Source organism: Tamandua tetradactyla, chromosome 15 (assembly GCF_023851605.1).
Source record: "Tamandua tetradactyla isolate mTamTet1 chromosome 15, mTamTet1.pri, whole genome shotgun sequence".
Classification (NCBI taxonomy): domain Eukaryota; kingdom Metazoa; phylum Chordata; class Mammalia; order Pilosa; family Myrmecophagidae; genus Tamandua; species Tamandua tetradactyla.
The window spans coordinates 14481716-14509467 of record NC_135341.1 but is presented as its reverse complement, the minus strand read 5'-3'; the positions used below and the strand labels follow the sequence as shown (position 1 = coordinate 14509467).

General features: G+C 39.4%; 2 pseudogenes; one reads left to right on the top strand and one right to left on the bottom strand.

Annotated features, from left to right (window-relative positions):
• Nucleotides 1-2121: 2121 nt before the first annotated feature.
• On the top strand, nucleotides 2122-3106 carry LOC143657815 (adenosine receptor A2b pseudogene; annotated as a pseudogene).
• A 127-nt stretch (nucleotides 3107-3233) lies between these two features.
• LOC143657814 (testis-specific Y-encoded-like protein 1) lies at nucleotides 3234-27579 on the bottom strand (annotated as a pseudogene).
• Between the last annotated feature and the right edge of the window lie 173 nt (nucleotides 27580-27752).

Here is a 27752-nt window from a genome sequence, read left to right as displayed (position 1 = left end):
TACTGCAAATACATTTTATCTCACAGCAGACACCTGGTAAGATTTTTTTTTTTTCAACTCTTAAATGTCATCAGTCAGTAAGGGTAGTTTCTTCCTAAACGTTGATGAGGTCCTTTAATTGCATTATCTTGGGATCCCAGTTTGAATCTCTGCAGGTGCTAGAAACAGTACTTCAAAGTCAGGTAATTGAGTTAATCCAAATTGCAAACTGTTATTGCCTTAAGAGATGTGAACTGGGAGAAAAGTGGGACAAAGGGGTTTGAGCTAAATCCTAGAGCCTGTTGGGAATTGTGACTTTTATCTTGTTTACCTAGGAAAATGTTTCATGACTTTGTTAACTCTCCTCTGTTTTTTCACAAACCAAAGAGAATTAAGACTCCCATTATTGCATTTGGGAAAACCAATTATGTAGATATTAAGAATCTAATAATGAATCAAAATATCAACTGTGTATATCCTTGAATTTGTCAATTCCACTTTCAATAGTTTACCCTTAGGAGATAATCAGATGAGTATACAAAGGATTATACCATCACCAAACATTTTATAAAATTTTTTAATATGGAAATAACACAATGCCTATTAATAGGAGACTAATTGAATAAAGTGAGGTTTATCTGAACTGCACAGATACTAAAAACAATGGTATTGGGTAATCTTTATTTGTATGTGTTCTAGTTTGCTAGCTGCTGGAATGCAATATGCAAGAAAAAGAATGACTTTTAAAAAGAGGAATTTAATAAGTTGCTAGCTTACAGTTCTAAGGCCAAGATAATGTCCCAGTTAAAATGAGTCTATAGAAATGTTCAAATTAAGGCATCCATGGAAAGATACCTTGGTTCAAGAAGCCGATGGAATATAGGGTTTCTCTCTGGGTTGGAAGGGCACCTGGCGAAGTCTGTTAGCTTCCTCTTTTGGTTTCCTATTTCATGAAACTCCCTAGGAGGCGTTTTCCTACTTCATCTCCAAAAGTTGCTGGCTGGTGGACTTTCTGCTTGGTGGTTCTGAGGCATTCTCTGTTCCCTCAGAATCTCCTGGCTTTTTCTCTTGTCATTCTCTAGCTTTTTCCAAAGCGCTTCTTCTTTTAAAAGATTCCTGTAAAACCAATCAAGACCCACCTGGAATGGATGGAGACATGTCTCCACCTAATCAAGTTTAATACCCACACTTGATTGAGTCATCTCCATGGAGATAAGCTAATTAAAGTTTCCAACATATAGTACTGAATAGAGATTAGAAAAAAAACATTGCTCCCACAAGGTTGATTAGGATTAAAGCATGGCTTTTCTGGGGTACATAAACCTTTTTAAACCAGCACAGTATGGAAATCCATAACATATTGTTGAGTGAAAAATATCCTTGTTTCATAAAATGTACACGGAAGTATGTGTGTTCAGGGATTTGAGAGTAGGTTTACAAACTGCTCTTAAAGGTTTAGTAGATAGATTAGATAAATAGATGACAGATAGATGCATAAATTGATAACAGCAAATGTGGCAAAATGATAAAATTGGTGGATCTGGGTATTTCGAGATAAGTGGTATGTTGGAGAAATCTGTATAGAATTTTTATTATTTTTGCAACTGTCCTCTAAGTTTGAAATTAAAATAAAAAGTTTAAGAAAAACACACACACATACATTAAAGAACTGTAGAATTCCATGTAAGTAAAGTGTGTGTGTGTGACTACACAACTGAAAGGCCAATCATCACAATGTTATCACTCTCCCTCTCTGGGTTACAACAGTTTAGGTGATTTTTATCTTGGTCTTTATTTTTCTGTGCTTTATTAGACATTTTATAGCAATCATGTGTGATTTTTATAAATGAAAATCATTTTTACTCTGAAAAATTATTCTCTCTGAAAACTCCACACTATCTCTTAATTATGTGATGAAATGAAAACAAGAGATCTTCCTTGTGGTAAGAATTTTTTTATTTGTGAAGTAGAGAAGTCTATGGTACACAGCAGTGCATATGATGTCAAAACATTATAGGGATTGGATCCTGGAGGGCTAGATGCAGCCGACACATGATCGGTGCGGTCCAGTCCTGTCCGGCAGGGCCCACGTGGCTGTCCTGAGCCTGACGCTGTCCTGGTCGCGGACACACCGGCAGGGCCATGCCGCTGGAGGCACAGGACACGCTGTACGCAGCGCTGAGTGGCCATCGCCGTGCTGTCGGCGGCGGGCAGCGTGCCGGGTGCGCACCTCAGTGTACGTGACGATGGAGAGGTTTGCCATCCCCTTTGCCATCACCATCAGCCTGGACTTCTGCAGTGAGTTCCACAGCTACCGCTTTCTCGCCTGCTTCGTGCTTGTGGTCACGCAGAGTTCCATCTTCAGCCCCCTGGCCGTGGCCATCAACAGGTACCTGGCCATCCACCTCCCGCTCAGGTAAAAGAGCTTGGTCACTGGAATCCGAGCGAGAAGTGTCATTGCTGTCCTCTGCGTCCTTACCTTTGGCATTGGATTGACTCCGTTCTTGGGGTGGAACAGCAGAGACAGTGCCACCAACTGTAGGGAGCCCTGGGACAGAACCACCAATGGAATCTGCTGCCTTGTGCCGCGTCTCTTTGAGAATGTGGTTCCCATCAGCTACATGGTATATTTCAATTTTTTTGAGTGTGTCCTACCCCCACTGGTCATAATGCTGCTGATCTACATCAAGAGCTTCTGGTGGCCTGCAAGTATCTTCAGTGCTCAGAGCTGATGGAAGACCACCCTCCAGTGGGAGATCCACAAGCCAAATCCTTGGCCATGATCACGGAAATTTTTGCTCCGTGCTGGTTACCAGCACGTGCCATAAACTGTGTCACTTTTTCTCAGCCAGGTCAGGCTAAGGAAAAGCCCAAAAGGGCAGTGAACATGGCCATGCTCCTGTCACATGGCAACTTGGTTGTCAGTCCTATTATCTATGCCTATCAGAATCCAGACTTCTGCTATATTTTTCACAAAATCATCTCCACATCTATTCTCCGCCAGACAGATATCCTCAAGGGTGGGAATGGGCAGGAGGAGTGCAGCCTGCTCTTAACCAATGACCTAGGCTCTGGCCTTTTTGAGGAAAAAGTACAAACTCACAAAAGGCAAAGGGACATGACATGAGTGGCTGATTCTCATTGCTACGGGCACACAGGCTGCCTTCTCTGAGTGCTTCCTTATCTGGCTAATATGTACATGTAATTCATAGGTTCCAAGGGTTGACAAATTTATCTTTGTGGCGTTTATGGTTCTACTTGGCTGCTCTTACTATGTGAATGATGCTGATGGTTTCCATGGATTCTAAAAGGCAGGGGTTTTTTGTTAAGAATTTGCCTCTTATGGTAAGGAATGACTGAAGCCATTTTACTGTGAAACACTGTGAACTATGATAATGAAAATATCTTTAACTTAGAGACAATGGAAAAATCAATTGGATATATTAGACATATGTATTTATTCCTAGGAAGGCTACCAGGAAAATTAAAAGTATAATTCTTCAATCAAGAAACTGCTGTTAATTTTGAGAAATGATATTCTTATACATTCTTGTAGAGTATTATCAGATAATTTTGAACTCCTTTCTTTTCCATATACAGAAAACTTGCTCTGGATAAAGAAACTGGAGAATGGGATACTTCCTTTGCTGGATCCTGTTTCCCCCTTCTAGAGCTAGGTAGCCTTTGTTTGTTTGTTTTACTTCTCTCCTAGGTTCAAGTTTGGCCAAGTTGTTTAGAACCCGAAGTGTGAAAATTTTACTAAGTAAAATTATATAACTGTGTGTGTATATCAGATGAAATAAAACCAAAGCTTTTCAAAAAAATGTTATAGGGATTATAAAAACGTGCTTCATCAATGGTAACAAATGTATCACATCAATACAAGGTGTTAATAATAGGATTATATGTAGGGATCTGTAGTTTATGCCTGATTGTTCTGTAAAACCACAACTCCCTAACTATGTCAAAATTTACAAAATAAAGATCATGATCATTACCTTACCAAGATCATAAGATATTAAGAATACCCTAAAGTTTTACTGCATTTAAGTTTTAAGAGCATTTCACTTTCACTATTCCTATGATGCTCACCAGTAGAAAGGAGTTATTTATTCCCCTTCATCATTAAGGAAACAGTATCTCCTTTCCTCATCTGTTAAATTGGAATAAATATTACACCTATCTTAAAGGGTTCCTGGAGAAATAAATGAATTACTATATATAAAATGCTTGGAACAGTGTTTGGCACCTGAGTCCTAATATACGTTAGCTGTTTTTTCTATTATCAATATTAAGTAGCTTAAATAATTTCACAGAACTCAGACAACTCTCACCTCTTCAAATCACTCAATTTAAACTCTCTTTGAAATGGCAAAGTTGTACTCACTCTTTTTCTTTTCAATATTTATTGAGAAATCTTCACACACATACATTCCATACATGGTATAAAATCAGTGGTTCACAATATCATCACATAGTTGTGTATTCATCACCATGATCATTTTTTTAAAGTGTGCATCACTCCAGAAAAAGAAATAAAAAGAAAAAAGAAAAAACTCATATATACCATACCCCTTACCCCACCTTCTTATTGACCACTACTATTTCATCTACCCAACTAATTTCACCCTTTGTCTTCCATATTATTTACTTATTTTATCCATATTTTTTTACTCATCTGTCCATACCCTGGATAAAAGGAGCATCAGACACAGGTTTTCTCACTCACACAGTCATATTACAAATGTTACATCTTTATACAATCGTCTTCAAGAATCAAATCCAGTAGGAACACAACCCAACAGTTTCAGGTACTTCCCTCCAGCCACTCCAATACACCATAAATCAAAAAGGGATATCTATATAATGCATAAAAATAACCTCCCGGATAACTTCTTGACCCTGTTTGAAATCTCTCAGCCACTGACACTTTATTTTTTCCCCTTTCTCTCTTCCCCCTTTTGGTCAAGAAGACTTTCTCAGTCCTGAGATACTTGGTCCTGGCTCATCCTTGGGAGTCAGGCCCCACTTTACCAGGGAGATTTACACCCCTGGGAATCATGTCTTATGTAGGAGGGAGAGCAATGAGTTTACCTGATGATCTGGCTTAGAGAGAGAGGCCACATCTGAGCAACAAAAGAGGTCCTCTTGGGGTGACTCTTAGGCCTAATTTTAAGTAGTCTTAGCCTGTCATTTGCAGGAATAAGTTTCATAGGGGTGAATCCCAAGATCGAGGGCTCAGCCTATTGATTTGGTTGTCCCCACTGCTTGCAAGAATATCAGAAATTTTCCAAAGGGGGAAGTTGAATATTTCCTCCTTTCTCCCCAGCCCCCAAGAGGACTTTGCAAATACTTCTTTATTCACTGTCCAAATTACTCTGGGGTATATCAGGCATTACACTAACCTGGACAAACCAACAAGATCTCATGCCCTATTCAAGGTTCTGTGTACTTACAGTGTTCAACTAAACTGCCCATACAAGTTAAATTAGGAAATGTACCACCCAAACTATAAATTTTGCACCACATAAACATGTCTCCCTTTAGTCTCACAGAGAAGTTAAAGTTTTAAAATATGGACCATATCATCCTTTACCCTGTATTCTGATATACCTTAATCCTATCTAGATCAGCTTCATTCATATCTCAACTTGGTCTGATCACTTTTTCAACAGCTTCTATATGGGACACTGCTGACTTTCATAGCTTCAGAGCTCTAACTGTGAGACTCAATTGCCACATAAATACCCAAAGTTTCTAGGAAAATATGGATATTACATACAAACACCTCAGTATCTCAGAATTTAGAATTAACATTTACCCCTCCTGAACATATGTGACTGCCATAAGAGTGTACAACCTAGGACCCTTTATAATAGGCCCCAGCCTGATAACCCATGCTCTTGACTTTAGTTCACTGAATTTTTATAATATAGTTAGTCCATATGATTGAGGCATGATAATATTTGTCTTTTTGTTCCTGACATTTCATTCAACATACAGTCCTTAAGATTCATTCATCTAGTTGCATGCCTCTCAATGTCATTCCTTCTTGCAGTTGTTCAGTAGTCCATCATATGTATACACTATAGTTCCCCCTTCCATTCCTCAGTCATTACACACTTAGGCCACCTCCATCCATTCTGGATCAGGAACTCTGCTGCCATAAACACCAGTGTACAAATGTCCATTCCTGTCCCCACACTCAGTTCCTCCAGGACTATACTGAGCAATGAGGTTTCAGGATCATTGGCAAACCCACCCCTAGCCTCCTGTGGAACCACCACACTGCCCTCAAAGGGACTGCACCTCTCAATTTCCCTACCAACAGTGAATAGATACATCTCTTTCTCCACATTTTCTCTAGCATTTCTTTCTCTCTATTCATTTTTAAACAGTTTCATCCACACATCATACAATCCAACCTAAGTGTATAGACATGCCTTTGCTACCATACTCTATCTAAAGATGTTTCCCTTTTTTCCACAAAGAATCCATACCCCTTCCTCTTGCCCCCCACCTGTTGACATTTTGTTTTGGCATAATGCCTTTGTTATAGTCAGTGGTAGCATATTACTATGTTACTGTTGACTATAGACCCTAGCTTGCCTTGATTGAACACTTTTGCTGGGTATAGAATTCTTGGTTGGCAGTTTTTATCTTTTAGAATCTTAAATATACCATACTGCTGCCTTCTCACCTCCATGGTTTCTGCTGAGAAATCCATGCATAGTCTTATTGGGCTTCCCTTGCATATGATGAATTGCTTTTCCCTTGCTGCTTTCAAAATTTTCTTTTTCTCTTTCATATCTGACAATCTGACTAGTAAGTGTCTTGGAGTTTGTCTATTTGGATCTGTTCTGTTTGGGGTATGCTGCACTTCTTGGATCTGTATTTATGCTTTTCTTAAGAGATGGGAAATTTTCAGGGATTATTTCCTCCATTAATCTTTCTCCTCTTTGCCCTTCTCTTCTCCTTCTGGGGCACCCATAACATGTATATTCTTGTGCTTCATGTTATAGTCCAATTCCATGAGACTCTGCTCATATTTTCCATTTTTTTCCCTAAATTTGTGTGTGTGTGTCAGATTTCAGTTGCCCAGTCCTCTAGTTCATTAATCCTTTCTTCTACTTCTTCAAATCCATTGTGGTAGGTTTCCATTGTTGTTGTTGTTTTTTCATCTCTTCTATTGTGCCTTTCATTCACATAAGTTCTATGATTTGTTTTTTCAAATTTCTGAGTTCTTTTTGTTTGCTCAGTATCTTTTTTATGTCCTCACCCAACTCATTGATTTGATTTTTGATGAGATTTTCAACTCAAATGAGTTTCAACTCATGTATCTCATTTGAATTGTTGGTTTATTCCTTTGACTGGGCCATATCTTTGATTTTCCTAGTATGACTCATTATTTTTAGCTGGTTACTAGGCATTTGATTTCCTTAATTAGTTTTTGTGGAGGTTGTTTTTAATCTTTTACCCGGGATTTTCTTGCTGGATGGCTTTGTTCCCTGTCTGTTATTTGACATTCCGTTCAATTTATTCTAGACCTTTAGCACAGGTTCTGTTTAACTGATCAGAATGTTTCTGTCCTTATTTTTTTCTTTCTTGCCTTCCTATATGGGATCTTTTTTTTTTTTCTGACGAGTGTCTCCTCAAGTAGCCTAGACCCCAGTCAGATTTTCCCCAACCAGACCAGCTCAAGTCTCAGGAGGAAAGAGTAGCCAGCATCAGTTTTCCCTGAAGGTGAGATCCAGCAGGTCGTCTGACTTTCCTATGAAGCCTTTAGACTCTGCACTTTTCCTACCCTGCCACACATGTGGCATTTGTCTGCCCATGACTTCCTACCAGTGTAAAGTTATCTGGTGCCTTTAACTTCAGCAGACTCTCCCTGCCAGGGCTGTGGTTGAGACAGAGGTGAGGTTGTAGAATGGCTTTAATTGCTTCAGTTTTATTATTGTACAAACTGTGTGTCAAGGTTCTGTTCAAATTCCTTGCCACCTTAAGACAGATAGTCCAATGACAGATAGTTGCTCTTAAGAAAGTGAATCAAAAGGAAAATGAGATAGAAACAGGACTGTCTCTAATGGATAAAAAATAAATAAATAATACACACCCACATTTGAAGAGAGGTTTGTAGTCATTATCCACTCAAGTGAGTAAATAACTCCACTCTAAGGGTCTTAAATGTGATTAAAAAGTCACCCAACATATCTCACTGCAATCAAGAAAAGGAAATAGCACCAAAAATAAAATGAGAAAAGGGGACAAAATTGCTAACTGAGCTACCTACTGTGATTGTCTGACAAAAGAGGAAATCAGTGGTGGAGATTGGAGGAATTTGGTCAAGTTTCCAATGAGTTCATTGGAAAAAATAATGAAATGTGGGGGCTGTTAAATAAAATAAAACACCCACTTGCATTGGGTGTTGGCAGGTGTTCTAGTTTGCTAGCTACCGGAATGCAACACACCAGAGATGGATTGGCTTTTAATAAAAGGGGATTTATTTCATTACTCCTTCAGAGGAAAGGCAGCTAACTTTCATCTGAGGTTCTTTCTTATGTGGAAAGGCACAAGATGATCTCTGCTGGCCTTCTCCCCAGGCCTCTGGGTCCCAACAACTTTCCCTGGGGTGATTCCTTTCTGCATCTCCAAAGGCCTGGGCTGAGCTGCGAGTGCTGAGATGAGGTATGCTGAGCTGCTTGGGCTGTGCTACGTTGTGCTCTCTCATTTAAGCACCAGCCAATTAAATCAAACATCATTCATTGCAGCAGGCACACCTCCTAGACGATTGCAGATGTAATCAGCAACAGATGAGGTTCACGTACCATTGGCTCATGTCCACAGCAACAGAACTAGGTGCCTTCACCTGGCCAAGTTGACAATTGAATCTAACTACCACAGCAGGAGTGATCTTTTTCCTAGAAATGACAGGGGTTTTCCAATAGACAAAACAATTGATCACAGGGACTTTTTAGAAGGTAAAAATTAGCCAAGGATCAATGTAGACCAGAAAGTGGCACATTTCTGATAAGTTGTGATTTGAACAACATTTAATGATAAAATGGTCTCAGCTCAGTAGGAGTAACCTTTTAAAAATGGATAAGTATGCTACACTAACTAGTGCATATCTATTCCCTGCTTTGCAGGAACATCCTATGTAATGAGAAACTTAAATGTCACGTAATCATTGGAACTTCCCACTTGGAAATCCTCTATTTGCCTTTGTAAGAGGCTGTGACCAAACTGCTATTGAGACTCTCACTCCAACTTGCTAAGTTTGAGGTCTCCCTGTTTGAGCAGTTTCTCTTTTAATAAACCTTTCTAATGCTTTAATTTGTATGTAGTAAACGATTTCTTTTGATGCTACATTTCTCTATGGATCAAAATTTAGGATAAAAGATACATTTTTCATGTCTCTCAAGGAGTTTTAAAATCCTAATTATCAAATAAACTTTTTAATACAATACCTCATCTCTGACGTGGCATTGTCACAAGGATCTTGGTTGCATGGTTAACAGGTATGGAATTTAGTTCATCCTCCAGAGCAGCTAGTAAACAGCCAAGAACAGTACAGAACAACTTCTGAGGCTACAACAGTGATCAGACACACAGTGTACACCAGTCTGGACCAGGTGGAACAGCTGAGACCCCACCCAGAACTGTCACTTCCCCAAGCCACAGAGGCTGGTACACCACCCCCACGGACATGGCAGGCTGATTCCTTGAGGGGAAAAGAAACAGACTGTACTAGCAACAAGGGCTTAGCTGAACTAAGCTCCAATTGTGGAATTAATTAATAAATTCTAACTACTGAAAATAGACTCCAGCATAGATAAAACCTTTAAAATATAAAGCTTGATAATTACAATTAATGACATAAATCCAAAGCATACCACTATTATAATTAATGACATAAATCCAAAGCATACCACTTGTTCCCATATTAGAATGAACCAATAATCTAAGTCAGCATAGGTCTGTCCATTGAAATATTTGAGCTTAACTGATATCACAAAACATTTTAACATTGACCTTTAAGATATTTAGATTGTTTATCTGGTAATAGTTGATTAAATCAGCATCATTTTCAATTATAATATTCCAGTCAAAGATTTAGTGACATATCCGGCATCTCCAATTATGTCCTGTAAATTGGAGGACAGATTCTTATTAAACTTGAGCAAATAATTAATTTCCACAAAAATAAGAATATTCAATAGGAGTTTCTTAATTCTGGGAGATCAGGCAGGGAGAAAAATGTTTTATGAGTCATAGATAGCTTAAGGGAAAAGTGAAATGGATTCCTTATATCTAGATAATAAAACATTAAAACATCAGCAATAATCCACACAAAACCCATAATCATTCTTCATCAGTACACTCAGTCTTATGTTCCTTTGTAGTTCATTCTTGTTCTGCTGATCTTGTGTTAGCTATCTCATGAACCCATCGGTTTCTCCACTAGGTATCTGGAAATCTCGACTCATTCCCACGGGATGTCTCAAAGTTCTGAAAGCAATGTCATTAGAAGGCAGGACCCAAGAGTCCCTGGAACAGTCCTTCCCACGGGTCTCTGAGATAGTCCCTTTTTGTGGACGATGAAGTACTGTGACTGTAGGTGATTGCAAGTGTTTTCAGGATAGCATCAGAACATAACAAAAAACTATGCGCAGATGACAAGACTTAAGACACAAGAGACAAAGAATGGCTGTGTCATACATACAGCACGTCCTACGTGTTAAGGATTGACCTTACTCCTGACCCCCTCCTCAGCCCTCCCTGTAACTCCCTGGAAACGCACTGAGCTTTGACTGCTATAACCTTGAACATTGTCCACCCTGAGTGCATCTTGTTTTTAGGAAGTCACATACCAAGATATTTCCCCAAAACTTTGATGCAACCCCCTAGCATTTAACCACTTTTGTTCCCCAGTCATAGATAATAAATACAGTAGTTGCCATGCACGTGAACATACTCGGGTGACTTCTTGCCATCTTGCCATCCACTGCAAGGTAGCTGCAGCATTCTGTGCTTACATTTCGTGAATAAAAGCTTTGGGACTAACAATCCTAGCATTTTACTATCTTTCTTTTCAGAATCACAATCGGCCCCATTGTGGGGCAGTTTGAGGCAGTCCTGCCTGGGCCTCCCCTTTTTCTTCTTTTGGCCCAAGTCCTGATGTGGGTTCAGAGGGTGCAACAATTGACATAGTGGGCAGCATTCCAGAGCAATGGGCTGGGGAAAAGAGGAACCAACGGGGAAATCCCAGGCTGGCTGCAAGGGTCTATGTGCGGCTTCTTTGCTTATTAGAGATCTTCAGGCTGCTCCGGGAGTGTGGTGATGCTTCAAAAACCCTTCCCTGCTATACAGGCTAAAACTGGGATCTGTCAGCAAGTAGGCAATGCAGCTGAAGGCTGAGTAGGATGGTCCTGTGGTGGGTAATGGGAGTAGCTACTGAAGCACAGTAAACAGCTGAGGCCAGAGAACATAGACTAAAGAAGAGTTGAAATGAGATGTGAGGTCAATTGCAATTTTGCTGGTAACTGCAATGGTAACCGAGAAGTTAGGATTTAGGGGATGATTATGATTATTGAATCGTTATATAGATATTCCTTGTTACTTTCTGGTATATTAGAGTAGACAGAGAGAAATACCTGAAATCTCTGAACTGTAATCCAGCTGCTTGATCTCTGGTAATGATTGTATAGCCTTTATATTGCGTCCTTGTGATTGTAAAAACCTTGTGACTGACCCTCACTTGGATCCCTTGTATCTGGTTTTTCAACATTACAGTCTTGTGATCACTAAAGACACACCCTAACGTTTATTAATGAAGGGCCTTGAGTCATCCCAGAACTAATACAGAAGCTATTTTGTAAAATGAAGCTGGATTAACGAAAATGGGCCCCCCGATAGGTTCAGTAGCTTAAACTTTAACCTGTAAGTGACCTACACTTTGTTATAATACTACAAATCACAGCCAGCATCATACTAAGGCTGCCATTTTCTTATATATGCTCTGTGACTCTGTAACTAAGCATTTAATCAATCTGCACATACTCAATAATTAGACCACATCTAATTACATCATCTAGAGCCATGATGCTCATTATCCTAAAACTTGTCCATCTTTTGACAGCATAAAACTACCAGAGCTGCAGCAGTTGAGGGAGACAGAGTTTTAGGTCAATAGGCCATCTGTTCCAGATCCAGATTACTAGTGTTGTGCCTAGCAATAAACTCCTTTGAAACCCCTGTATGTCAGGAATTGGTCATTGAGCACATCAGGCAGAAAACTCATCGCTTTTGATCGGTATCACTATGGCAGGGAAGATACAAAAAGGAGACTCTATGCTGAAAACTTTGGCCTCACAGTATACAAAAAGGTAAGGGAAAAGTCTCCCTAAATTGCAAGTGTGGGCTATAATGAATGCTTCTAATTGGGATGCAAAGACCCAAATCCTTTAGAAAGGGAAAGCCGGGCCATTGGGTTGGTGGAGGTATTCAGCTCAGAAGACAAGGGAGTGAAAACTCTCTCCAAGTTCATCCCCTTATATGAAATAAGGTAAAACAAAAAAACTAGGTGCAGAGGGCTGGCATCATCCCTGGCTTTAGAAGCTTGGTATGTACTGGTATGAGGTCGACAGCTTCTCAAGCTCCAGCCTGGTATTGGACACCCACCTGCCCTCAAGCTGCCCCTCTAGCAGTCACTACCTTGGCTCATGGACTTGGAATTAGGAAGGGCCGGCCCCTGGAGAAAGGCATGGAGCCCCACCCTGGGCACCAAGCTGCCTGCAGGCCACCCCTCCTGTGGCTGCTACCAGGATTTGGACTGCTGCCTCCTGCCCTGACCTGGTCCCTGCATCCATCAGCTGCTGAGATATGGCCGGGGGTTGGGGTGGGGATGGCAAGGTGGGCAAGTGGAAGGGGATGGGGGGTAGTGAGGATGTGGTAGAGGAGGGGTGGGCTTGACAGGATAGGGGAGGGTAGGTCACTGGGCAGCCCCACACTGCATTCTGGATGCTTTTCTCTCTGCGCCCGTGCTGCCTCCATCAGCCTAAATCACCACAACCTGAGACAGTATGGAGAAGGGTGGAAAGACTGAGGAGGGCTCCCCACCAGTCTTTCCGGGGCAGGAGGCAGCAGTCCAAATCCTGGTAGCAGCCACAGGAGGGGTGGCCTGCAGGCAGCTTAGTGCCCAGGGTGGGGCTCCATGCCTTTCTCCAGGGGCCGGCCCTTCCTAATCCCAAGTCCATGAGCCAAGGTAGTGACTGCTAGAGGGGCGGCTTGAGGGCAGGTGGGTGTTCAATACCAGGCTGGAGCTTGAGAAGCTGTCGACCTCATACCAGTACATACCAAGCTTCTAAAGCCAGGGATGATGCCAGCCCTTTCATTTCAAATGTGACCCAAATTTCTGCCTGGGGCATCTGGCAGAAGTCTGAAGGATAAAGTTATACATTTACCTGTGTAGACATAGTTAGTGGTCCCATGAAAGCATTCCCCTGCAGACGTTCCAAACATCTACCATAAAAGACTGCAGTGTCTATAATCTATGTCATGCCCAGTCTCATTCCGAGTGACCAAGGTTCCCACTTCATTTAATTCAAGATTGGGCAGGAAAGGAGGGTCATGGAGTTTCATTTGCCTTATATCCCTCATGGAGCCAGCCTAATAGATTAACAAGTTGTCTAGGAACCTATTATACTGTTATGGATTTAGCCCAAGCTTTCTTTGATGTGGCAACAAGACACATACAAGCAATCCAGCTGTTGGGTTTGCTGTCTCATTCCTTTGAGCAGCTACGGAGGAACCCCTGGTGGGTCCATCTGCTTCTAGGTTGCCAATAAGTGGCCATCCACTGCTAGATGAGAGAACAACAGAAGGAAGCATCAACCTCGGACATGACTGACATCACAGGTGAATACTATCAGCTCATGGGGAGTAGGGGGTGGAGCTAAACACCCCAAGGCACAATCTAACCTTCTTACATCAAAGCCTCAGGAAAGAAAAAGAAGAAAAGCACCAGGAAGGCACAGGATGCCCCAAGAGAAGACAACGCTCAGCAAGTGGGGGTTTTCTGCCCAATCTTGGGTTGGATTTATTTAGCTAACTCCTGCCATGGGAATCCTATCACAACCTGCCTCTCTGTATTGAGAACAAAGAAACCATACAAAAGTTGATAAACCAATTAATATTAGATATCTATGTGTCTCCTAAAAATGCTCCCACGTCATTGTCCTAAGCAGCAATGATTGGTTTGCTACTGCTGGGGCTGATCCCCGATACCTATCTTATCCCCCTAGCAGCACACAGTAGAGATGTGGCACAAACACATGACCTTGGGTGGCTAGGACGTAATCTAGGATATCAGACACATGCAGGTGGACCCTACATCCCGGTAGTTGCTTTATTGCAGCGGTCTGGAACCAAACCTGAAATATCTCCAAGGTATGCCTATATTTGGAAAGGGAAATTTTGTTGTAAATACATTATAACACACACATACACAAACCCATATAACTGTACAACATGAAGTGTGAACCTTAGTGTATTTACCTAAAAATAAGTCATCATCTTTTAAAGTCATCTCCTAAGTTTCAGAAAAAGATATTCCTCCCTGAAGTTGAAGTGACATCTCCCAAGGATTGTCACAGCAGCTGAGTCGTCCCCTGTGGGCGACCAGCGGAGGTAGCCGAGCCTACGCGCGGGTCGTCTCTAAGGAAGGCTGAGGGCAGGACGTGGCTCTAGGAGCTGACCACTGTGTGGTTACACAGAAATGTTTATGTTGACCTCGTGTTATCTTAGGACACTAACATCAGCGGTACAGAATGTTCAATCACTCTCTTTGGCTTTTTGCCCGCCATGAATGTCTTTTGACTGAGCCACAGTTGTCAATATTTTTCAGCTGCTGTCACTAGAACACATGTTCTTTAAATCCAAGGCAACCTGCAATGGATTTACCCTGATTTGGTCTGGCCCGGAAAATATTTTGAAGGGAAGTAAGGGCCTGCAATGACCTCTGAACCCCATAATAACAATTAACCATACAGGACTACCTGTTTGTCTTTACAGTTGAGGCATGGAGACAGGTTTTGGGTTATGAGCAAGTTTTCAGTGAATTTCACAATTCCGGCTTCACCAGCTGTTTACTTACTCAAGACAGTATACCATGTTGTAGGGCAGTTATATTATTGTGAGGCCACCTTAAAGCCTTTCTAATTATATTTCAATAGTACATTTCTTTACCCATCTTAGTGTCTTAATTTATGATGACATTCACAACATACGTGCATTTAACTTATGCAAACTCTATGCATTGGTATAGCAAAAGTACTGCAAAATTGCATTTTTATATATATCATTTTAGAAACTCTTTTGTGTGCAGATTGCATTTACAAATAATACTGTATATCTATACTTCATGAATGTACTACACTTTATGGTTAAGGTAAGCAATTCCCAAGGATAATTTTGGCTATAACCTGGTTTTTGCTTTAGGTATCTCCACCTCACCCCTCATTCTCTCACCAACATCGTCTCCATCTTAAACCGAAATTCTACTGTGTTTAGAACAAATTGCTGCCCACTTTTCAATGGATCCCACAAAGTGCTGTTGGCTAGCAATTAACTCAAAATATTATTCATGAATAGTTTAAGGTAGCAGCTGTTATTTCCTGGTTCAAATTTGTGAAGCTCATATCATCATCATCTGTTGATATTGCATATCCCTCCCAACTGCAACTGAATTACACTAAAAATATGCTTCCTTTTCCATTGGACTTTTTGGGTAGTCTGAAAACTGATTTAACAGCATGCTTTTGTTTTTTTTGACAGTAGTAATGGAAAATTGAGTATGATAATTTCATTTACATCAGAGAGAGACTTGGGTTTGTTTTACCTACACTGACTTATAGAATTATCTTTGTGAAACATAAATCTGATTTTATTAATATTTCATGCTTAAAAATTCTCCTGCAGCTCCTCATTGCCCAAAGGATAAAATCCAAATTGCATAATATGATTTACAAAATCTACATGTTCTCTGCTTATTCTCCCAACATTTTTCTGCCTTACAGACTCCATGTTTTAGTCACACCAAACTCTGAATGTAGCACAGCCATGCCAAGCTTCCCACACCCAGCCTTTGCCCCTGGTGTACTCTCTGTCAGGAATGGCTGTCATCGCTCCACCCCCTGCATGGGTTTATATTTCTTGAACACTATGCTCGGATGTCACTTCCTCTATAGTTCTTTCTCCAACTTCCTGAGCCAGGCTTAGTCATGCCTTCCCGTTACGTATCCTCAGAATATTTTCATACCTCTATTGAAGCAATTATCAACCATTAATGGTATTATGTGTTTCAACATCCATCTCTTCTAACAGAGTATGAATGTATCAAAAGCAGAGGAAATGCTTTATCCATCTTTGTAATCCCAGTACCAAGCCAAGTACAGTGGTTCTGTAAATGTTGAATGAAGGTATGTCAGAGAAAGAGGCAATCTTAGAAATCAATTAGTGTAGGTGTTTTTAACCAGAAGTCCACGGATAAACTGTAGGAGTTCAATGGATTCCTTTCAAAATAATGGCTAAATTGTGATTAAGTGTGCACATGTGTATGCATGTGTGCATTTGTGTATTCCTTTATCTGAGTAGCTGGTCCATAGTGTTTATGCCATTCCCAAAAGAATCTGTGATGTAAAAATAGGGCTGCAAATTACTGACATCATTAAATCTCTTCAGAATACTGAAGTCCATATTTTGTCTGCTGCAAATGACCAAAAGAAGAAAATAAAACAAACCAAAGGAAATGGTAGGTTTTAAGTGTGGCTACAGTGTCCCTGAAGATTGAAGTCAGGAAAATAGTCTTGTTTCCATCTTAAGAGTAAGGAATGATGGAAAAATTAAGGCTAGGAAGAATTTGGACCCCCAAGTAGCATGCAATGCAAGACCAGGAGCTTAGTGTGTTTGCTCCCTCGTCCAGGGTAGAATTATCAGATTACAGGAGGTGTGGGTAGTGACTAATGCAGTGGATTCTTTCCCTTTCCTGTTAAGTCATTCCCCAAATGCTCCCTCCATGAAGTTCAGAGCATCAGAGAAAGTTTTGTTAGTTTATGATTTCCTTGTTATTTTTAAATCCGTAGCTAAATTTCAGCATTACTCATTGTGGCATCTTTCCTCCTTTCTTTCTGCATAAATTTCCCTTACATTTTTCTTTTTTTCTTTTTGTTGAGATCTATTTCAAACCCTGATGGAACCTCACTGGCATCTGGGTGTGTCGCCGTCCAGTCCCTTCTGGCCACAAAGCAGGTTCACTCCAGGGCTGGGCGCGCATCTGGCCATTTGAGTTTATCACCAGCTCCTGTCATTCCAGCTCATAGCGTAAGTATTTAGCTGGGTTGCTACACGCAAAGGTTTCCCCACTCCTGTGCCCCCACTGCACTGTTACTTTCACCAACTTTCTATTGTGAGATAATTGTTGATTCACACGCGGTTTTAAGAAACCTACCGGGTATACCTTTTACCCAATTTCTGGAAACTATAGGGCAACATCACAATGAAGATATCGACATTGATGCAGTCAAAATACAGAACACGCCCATCCCGTGAATGACTCTTCACAGCCACACCCTTATTATTTATTTGCTTGTTTATTTGTTGGTTTTTAATTTTTTCCCTTTTTTTGAACATAACAACATACAAACACGAACATTCTTACCATATGATCATTCCGTTTTTGGTATATAATAAAAAACTCACAATATCATCACCATGATCGTTTCTTAGAACATTTGTATCAATTCAGAAAAAGAAATAAATAAAAAGCTCATACATACCATACCCATTACCCCTCCCTCTTATTGACTGCTAGTATTTCCATCTACCCAATATATTTTAGCCTTTGTTTCCTCTATTTTTTCCCTATACTCCTCACAACTCCCTTACATTTTCCAACCAGTTGAATTATTTACCATCTGTTTTCCTAATCTGGTGTTTGTGCGGTGTCATTGGCAAAAGTTACTACGTGGGCTTCCTTCTACCCTAGGGATACCTGCAGCTCTACAATGATGGAATTAATCTATAAATGAGGTCTCTAAAACCACTTTAGGTCTCTGGGCCTAATTCTTTGAATGAAAGGCAGAATGAAAGGGAAAGGATCTCTTGGCATCATCATCATTTCCTAAGTGGACGCAAATGCAGAAGATTGAAAATGCTCATCTTAACCAGAAATGTCAAGATTCACAAGGTCTTCCATTTGCATATTTAATTGTAATGGCACATTGAGACCCAATTACAGAGTGGAGGTTATGGGCACTTCGCCAAAGGGAATCCCCCCCCTATTTATTTTTGCCATTTTGATGGGTATTAGAAGATGGTTAAGCTTGCCCCCCCCCCCTTTTTTTTTCACTTTTTACTGTAGTAAGATAGATACAACTCAAAATTTCCCATGTGAGCCACATTCAAGCATACAATTTAAAAGTGTTAATTGTATTCACAATATAGTACTACCTCTATCACCAATGCCCCTCACTCCAACTTTTTCCCCTCAAACAGAAACTCTGCACCCATTAAGCAATAACTCCCTCTATCCACCTCCACCCCCACACCCCAACTCCCAGTAATTTATAATCTACTGTCTCTGTATAATCCGTTCATCTAGGTTCTTCATATAAGTGAGATCACATAATATTTGTCTTTCTGTGTCTGCTTATTTCACTCAACAAGTTATCTTCGAGATTCAACCATGTTGTAGCCTGCATCAGAATTTCATATATTTTACAGCCAAGTAATATTCCATTGTGTATATATACCACATTTTGTTTTTCCATTCATCTTTCAATGGACACTTGGTCTGCTTTTACCTTTTACCTATTGTGAACAATATTGCTAGTACTTCATCATTTCTTGCACCTACATTCACAAGGAAAATTAGTATGTAGTTTTCTTTTCTTGTGATGTCTTCATCTGGCTTTGGTATTAGGATAATGTTGACCTCATAGAATGAGTTAGAAAGGATTTCCTCCTCTTCAATTTTTTTGAAAAGTTTAATAATGATTGGCATTCATTCTCCTTTGACTGTTTAGTAGAATTCACCAATGATGTTATCTGATTCTGAACTTTTCTTTGTTGGGAGTTTTTTGATTACTGATTCATTCTCTTTACCTGTTATAGATCTGTTGAAATCTTCTATTTTTACTTAATCAGTTTAGGGAAAATGTCTGTTTTTAGGAACTTGCCCATTTCCTCAAAATTATCTAGTCTGTTGGCCTGCTATTGTTCACAGTATTTCTCTTATAATCCTTTTTATTTCTGCAACATCAGTAGTGGTGTCCCCTCTTTCATTTTGGATCTTAGTGATTTGCATTGTCTTTTTTTTTTTTCTCATTCAAGTTAAAAATTTGTCAATTTTATTGATATTTTCAAAGAATCATCTTTTGGTTTCACTGATTCTCTCAATTGTTTTTCTATTCTCTGTTGCATTTATTTCTGCTCTTATCTTTATTATTTCTTCCCTCTGCTAACTTTAGCTTTGCTTCTTTTTCTAGCCCACCCTCTCAGATGTGAAGTTAAGCTATAGACTTGAGATCTTTCTTCTTTTTTTTTTTTTTTAAAGGAAAGACAGAGAGAAGGAAGGAAGGATAGAAGGAAGGAAGGAAGGAAGAAAGGGAAACATTTTTAAACATTTTCTTGTTTTTATTGTATTCTGTTTCTCCGTTTTTGTTACATGGGCTGGGGCCGGGAATCGAACCGAGGTCCTCCGGCATAGCAGGCAAGCACTTTGCCCGCTGAGCCACCGCGGCCCGCCCTTTCTTCTTTTTTAATATAAGCATTCATAGCTATAAATTTCACTCTGAGCATGCTTTCACTCCATCCCTCGAGTTTTGCATGTGTGCTCATAATTATTCATCTCAAGGTATTTCCTAATTTCCCTGGCGATTTCCTCTTTGACTCATTAATTGTTTAAAAAATGTGTTTATTTCCAATATTTGTGAATTTTCCAGTTTTCCTTCTGTTATTGATTTCTAACTTCACTCCATTCTGATCAGAGATGATTCTTTGTATAACTTCAATCTTTTAAAGTTTACTGAGACTTGTTTTGTGACCTAACGTGGTCTGTCCTAAAGGATGATTCATGTGCATTTGAGAAGAATGTGTTTCTGGTTCTTGTTGAGTGTAGTGCCCAATGCATGTCTGTTAGGTCTAGACTGCTTATAGTATCAAATCCTCTGTTTTCTCATTGATCTTCTGTCTAGATGTTTTTATCTATTGATGAGAGTGGTATATTGAAGTCTCCAACTATTATTGTAGAAGTGTCTACTTCTCCCTTCAGTTTTGCCGATACTTGCCTCATGTACTTTGGGGCACTGTTGTTAGGAGGAAAATATTTATTATGGTTATTTCTTCTTGGTGGATTAACTCTTTAATTAATATATAGAATCTTTCTTTGACTCTTGTAGCAGATTTTGGCTTAAAGTCTATTTTATCTGATTTTGAGATAGCTACCCCAACTCTCTTTTGGTAGTTTCATTTACTTGAATTATCTTTTTACATCCTTTCACTTTCTACCTATTTGTATCTTTACATCTAAGGTCAGTCTCTTGTAAACAATGTATAGCTGGATCATAGATTTTATCTATTCTGCCTGTGTTTTTTGATTGGAGATTTAATCCATTTACATTCAAAGTAATTATTGTTAAGGGAAGATTTACTTCACACATTTTTTCCCTTTATTTCTAGTATGTCTTATACCTTTTTTGTCCCTCATTTTTCCCATTGCAGGCTTATTTTGTGTATATTTTATCTCTTGTAGAGAAACTGATCAAACCCCTTTCTCATTTCCATTTCTGTATCTATTTTAGATACTTTCTTCGTGGTTAGCATGGAATGTGTATTTAACACCCTAAATCTATAGCAAACAACTTCGATAGCATACACAGTCTATCCTCCTGTTCCCCTCAATTCCCCCTCTTTATGTTGTTTTTTGAAACATTATCTGTTTACATTTTGCATGTCCAGTATGCAAATATCAGACATTTTTTTGCATGTCCATAACATAGAAATATGCTTTTTATATTCAATTGTATTCTAAATCTTCTAAGAAATAAAGAATAGAGTTACATACTGAGAATACAATAAGATTGGCATTGTATTTGCCCATCTAGTTACCTTTACAAGAAATATTCATTTCTTCATATGGCTTCCAACAACTATCCAGTGTCCTTTCCTCTCAAACCCAATAACTCTGTTTACCATTTATTAATGAGAAGATCTCTTGATGATGAACTCCCTCAGCTCTTATGTATCTGTGAATGTTTTAAACTCTCTCACATTACTGAAGGACAGTTTTGCCAGATACAGAAATTTTGGCTGGCAATTTTTCTCTTTCAGTACTTTAAATATATCATTTACTATTTTTCTTTCTTTTTTTCATAATGGTCACTCTAGTAGCTCTGAGTTGATACCATATTGTGGTTTTGATTTGCATTTGTCTAATAGCTGATGAAGTTAGCATCTTTTCATATGTTTTTGAGACATTTTATTTCCTCTTCAAAAAAATTTCTGTCCGTGTCTTTTGTGGCATTTTTAAATTGGGTTGCCTGTCTTTTCGTTGTTGAATTATAGGATCTTTTTATATATTATGTATGTTAAACCCTTATCTAATACTTGGTTTCCAAATATTATCTCCCATTTCATAGGATGCCTTTTTACTTTTCTGACAAAGACCTTTGATGCATAAAAGTGTTCAATTTTGAGGAGATCCCATTTGTCTATTTTTCTATATCTTCTTTCATTGCTCATGCTTTGAGTGTAAAGTCCAGGAAACCACCTCTTATCATAAGAACTTTAAGATATTTCCCTACATTTTCTTCTAAGTTTTATGTTCTTAGCACTAATGTTTAGGCCTTTGATCCATTTTGAGTTGATTTTGTGTAAGGTGTGAGATAGGGGAACTCTTTCATTCTTTTAGGTATGGATATCCAATTCTCCAAACACAATTTATTGAAGAGGCTACTCTGTTCCAGTTGAGTTGGTTTGACTGCCTTATCAAAGATCAATTATCCATAGATGAGAGGGTCTATTTCTGAACACTGAATTCAATGCCATTGGTCAGTATATCTCTCTTTATGCCAGTAACATGCAGTTTTGACCACTGTAGCTTCATTATATGCTTTAAAGTCATGTAGTGTGAACATCCCACTTCATTTTTCTTCTCAAGATAACTTTAGCTATTCGGGGCACCCTGCCCTTCCAAATAAATTTGATGATTGATTTTTCTATTTCTGCAAAGTAAGTTTTTGGGATTTTACTTTGTATTGTATTGAATCTATAAATCAATTTGGGTAGAATTGACATCTTAACCATATTTAGTCTTCCAATTCATGAACATGTTATGCCCTTCCATTTATTTAGGTCTTCTATGATTTCTTTTAGCAATTTCTTGTAGTTTCCTGTGTATAGGTCTTTTGTATTCTTAAATTTATTCCCAAATGTTTGATTCTTTTGGTTGCTACTGTAAATGGAATTTTTTCTTGATTTCCTCCTCAGACTGCTCTTTACTACTGTATAGAAACACTATTGATTTTTACGTATTGATCCTGCCAGTTTCCTGTGTTCATTTATTAGCTTTAATAACTTTGCTGTTGATTTTTCAGAATTTTCGACATATAGTTATCATGTCATCTGCAAACAGTGAAAGTTTTACTTCTTCCTTTCCAATTTGGATGCCTTTTATTTCTTTTTCTTGTCAAATTGCTCTGACTAGAACTTCTTGATTAATAATGGTGACAGTGGGCATCCTTGTTTTATTCCTGATCATACTGGGAAAGCTATCAGTCTTTCCTCATTGAATATGATGTTAGCTGTGGGTTTTTCATATATTCCCTTTATCATATTGTGGAAGTTCCCTTCTATTCTTATCCTTTGAAGTGTTTTCATCAAGAAAAGATTTTAAATTTTGTCAAGTGCTCTTTCTGCATCAATCAGGTTGATTATGTGCTTTTTCCACTTTGATTTATTTACAAGGTATATTGCATTAATTGATTTTATTGTGTTGAACCCGCCTTGCATACCTGGAATGAATCCCACTTGGTCATGGTGTATAATTCTTTTAATGTGCTGCTGGATTCAATTTGTAAGTATTTTCTTGAGGATTTTTGCATCTATTTTCATTAATGAGATTGGTCTGTATATTAGTTTGTAAACTACCAGAATGCAATATACCGGAAATAGAATGGTTTTTATAAAGGGAATTTAATGTTACAAGTTTATAATTCTAAGCCTACAAAAATATCCAAACTAAGGCATCCATGTAAAGATACCTTAGTTCAAGAAAGGCCAATGCCATTTTGCCAAAACTAAATTTCAACAGGTGGGGGGATTGGGAAAGGGGTATGGGTGCTTTGTGGAAGAAAAGGAAATGTCTTTAGATAGAGTATGGTGGCAAAGGCATGTCTATACACTTAGGTTGGCTTGTATGAAGGTGAATAAAACAGTTTAAAAACTAACAGAGAGAAACAAGTGCTAGAGGAAATGAGGAGAAAGAGATGTACCTATTCACTGTCAGTAAGAAAATGAGAGGTACAGCCCCTTTGAGGGCAGTGTGGTGGTTCCACAGGAGGCTAGGGGTGGGTTTGCCATATGATCCAGAAACCCTGTTACTCAATATATACCTGGAGGAACTCAGTGTGGGGACATGAATGGCATTTGCATACTGGTGTTTCTGGCCGCAGTGTTCCCAATCAGCAATGAATGGAGGTGGCCTAAGGGTACAATGATTGAGGAATGGAAGGAGAAACTATAGTGTATACATACAGTAGACTACTGAACAGCTGCAAGAAGGAATGAAGTTGAGAGTCATGCAACTAGGTGAATGAACTTTAAGAGCTGTATGTTGAAGGAAATGTCAGGGACAAAAAGACAAATATTATCATGCCTCAAACATATGGATTAACTATAATATAAAAATTCAGTGAACTAAAGTTGAGAGCATGGGTTATCAGATTAAGGCCTATTGTAAAGCGTCCTAGATTGTAAGCTCTTACAGCAGTCACATATATTCAAGAGGTGTGACTGTTATTTCTAAATTCTGAGATACTGAGCTGTTTTTATATAATATCCATATTTTCCCAGAAACTTTGGGTATTTATGTGACACTTGAGACCCAGAGTTAGAGCTCTGAAGCTATGAAAGTCAGCAGTATGCCACATAGGAACTTTTTAAAAGTTGAAAAAATGAGCAAACTTCGAGTAGAGATATGAATGAAGCTGATCTGGATAGGACTAAGGTATATCAGAAGACTGAGTAAAGGATGATATCATCCATATTTTTAATTTTCAACCTTTAGTGTGAGACTAAAGGGAGAGATGTTTATTTGATGCAAAATTTATATTTGGGTTTGTGTATTTCCTAACAACTTTTATGGTCAGTTTACTTAAACAACATAAGTACGTAGAATTTTGAGTAGGACATGAGATTTGTTGGTTTGTCCAGGTTAGTGTGATGCTCTGATAAATCCCAGGGTGATCTGATCAGTGAATAAGGAAGTATTTGCAAACTCCCCTTGGGGGAATAGGGAGGAAGGAGGAAATATTCATCTCTCCCTTTGGAGAATATCTGATATTCTCACAAGCTGTGGGGGCAACAAAATCAAGAGGCTGAGCCCTGGATCTTGGGGTTCACCCCTATGAAATTTATCCCTGCAAAGAATAGGCTAAGCCTTCTTAAAATTAGGCCTAAGAGTCACCCTGAGAGAACCTCTTTTGTTTTGTGGCCTCTTTCTCTAAGCCAACCCAGCAAGCAAACTCATTGCCCTCCCTCCTATGTGGGGCATGATTTCCAGGGGTGTAAATCTCCCTGGCAATGTGGGATAGAAGTCCATGGATAAGCTGGTACCTGGCATGAAGAGTTTGAGAAAACCTTCTTGACCAAAAGGGGCAAGAGAGACATGAGACAAAATGAGTCTCTTAGAGACTAAGAGATTTCAAACAGAGTCAAGAGGTTATCCTGGAGGTTATTCTTATACATTATATAGATATCCCTTTTTAGCTTATGTTGTATTGGAGTGTCTAGAGGGAAGTACCTGAAACTGTTGAGCTGTGTTCTATAGCCTTGATTCTTGAAGATGATTGTATAAAGATGTAACATTTACAATGTGACTGTGTGATTGTGAAATCCTTGTTTCTGATGCTCCTTATATCCAGGGTATGGACAGATGAATAACAAATACGGATGAAAAAATAAACAAATAATAGGGGGGACAAAGGGAAAAATAAATTGGGTAGATGGAAAGACTAGTGGTCAATGAGAGGGAGGGATAAGGTGTATGGTATGTATAAATTTTCTTTCTTTTTTTTATTTCTTTTTCTGGAGTGATGCAAATATTCTAAAGAATGCTCATGGTGATAAATGCACAACTATGCGATGATATTGTGAGCCATTGATTGTATGCTATGTATAGAATACATGTGTGTAAAGATTTCTCAATAGAAAAACAAGAAAGAAAGAAAGGCCAATGCATCTGGAACCACCTCTGTCAGCTGGGAAGGCACGCTGGTCCCTTGCTGGTCCCTTACTCCTGGGCTCCATTGCTTTCAGCCTCTGTTCCTGTGGGGGTTCCTCACTTTGTTTCTCCATCACTGGCTTTCATCTCTTCGCTCCCCTTGTCTCTCCCCAGCTCCTGGCTTCTTAACACCTCATGGGAAACCACATGGCGGTGTCTGCTGAGCTCCAAGCATCTACAAATAGCCATGTCTCTTTTCTCCAAGTGTCAGTATCTGTGCCAGCTCTGCTTTCTCTAAAATGTTTGCTCTTTTAAAGGACTTTAGTAAACTAATCAAGATGCACTTAGAATGGGTGGAATCATATCTCCATCTAATCAAAATGTCACAACCATAATTGGGCATGCCAGATCTTCATGGAGATAGCCTAATCAAATTTTAATCATGATTGAATCAGGATTAAAACATGGCTTTTCTGGGGTACATAATACTTTGAAACTGGCACAGTCTGTTATTTTCTTTTCTTGTAGTATCTTTGTCTGGCTTTGGTATAAGAGTGATGTTGGCTTCATAGAATGTATAAGGTAGCTTTCCCTCTTCTTCAATGTTTTTGAAGAGTTTGCGCAGGATTGGTGCTAATTCTTTCTTGATTGCTTGGTAGAATTCACATGTGAAACCATCTGTTCCTGGAGATTTGTTTTTTTCTTGGTGGGAGAAAGGTTTTTGATAACTGATTCAATCTTTTTACTTGTGATTGGTTTGTTGCGGTTGTCTATTTCTTCTTGAGTCAATGTTGGTTGTTCTTGCTTTTCTAGGAAGTTGTCCATTTCATCTATGTTGTCTAGTTTTTTAGCATGTAGTTGCTCATAGTATCCTCTCATTAACCCCTTTATTTCTGCAGGGTCAGTAGTTATTTTCCCTCTCCCATTTCTGATTTTATTTGTTTGCACCCTCCCTCTTTTTCTTTTTGTCAACCTACCTAAGGGTCCATCCATTTTATTGATTTCTTCAAAGAACCAACTCCTGGTTTTGTTGATTCTATTGTTTTCATATTTCCGATTTCATTTATTTCTGCTCTAATCCTTGTTATTTCTTTTCTTCTGTTTGCTTTGGGATTTGATGTTCTTTCTCTAGTTCTTCCAGGTGAACAGTTAATTCCTCAATTTTTGTTCTTTCTTCCTTCATAATATAAGCATTTAGGGTGATAAACTTCCCTCTCAGCACCACCTTTGCTGCATCCCAAATTGATTAAGTACCTTAACATTTCTGCATCTTGGCCAAATCTTGGGACACTGCTGGGGGTGGTTCCGAAAGTTGGTGACCCAAAAGCCTGGGATATTCTGAATGATGTAGGTCCTCTGCTCCAGGCAGTGTCAACGCATTCACCCAAATTTGTGTTTCACCTGGAGGAAGGCCCTGTCAGCCTAAGTATGCACAGTGTCCAGTTCCTGCTAGATGGCCTCAAGGGGTTCATACGGAGATCCAGGTTCAGAAGCTGGGGCTCCACCTCCTCCTTCACCTCCTCTATCGATCTTTTTTCCTCCACCACTTCCATTTCTTCCCCTGCTAGCTTCTCCCCCATCTCTTACTCCTCCTCCATGCACCCCTCCTCCAACTCCTTTTCCACCGCCTCAGCCTTCTCCTCCTCCATCAGGTGACTGAGAAGATGGCACACTTTTCCTTCTTAACTTCCTGGACCTTGGCCCCATCATCTCTTCAGACCCTGTCCACTCTTCATCACAGGTTTCTAGATCTCCTCCCTACCAGGGCAGTGTCACTCTCCATCCTGATAGCCATTTATCAGGCTGTTATCAGTTGCCACAAAAGCAGAGGCTGTTTCCAGGCCCTCCATGGGACGCAGAGCCTCTTCCCACCCAGCTTTGGTCACTGCGAGTCCCCAACCCCCGTGGACTCCCACCTGGGGAATAGAGCCACAGCCCGGGGTCCCAGGGTACTCCACCATCACTTGGGTGGCTTCTGGCACTAAGTGCAGGTCCTGGTTTCCCGGGGTGGTGAGGCTGTAGGTTTGGGGAAGAGATATTTTCTCACCCCTGTCTGGGTTGCGCACGTCGGTAGCAGCTAGACCAGCCAGAGAAGCGGTCATTAAAGAAAAACAAACAATGCAGCTTTGGGTGTTTTTATCCTGTTTTAATGTGACCTTATTTTTGTGGAAATTAACACTGTGTTCTTTATTTCACTAGCATTTACTAAAATCCTATTATCTTCTGTGTTTATGCTTAATGGAAATATTAAGCTGTACAAGCTTCCCTTTGCTTT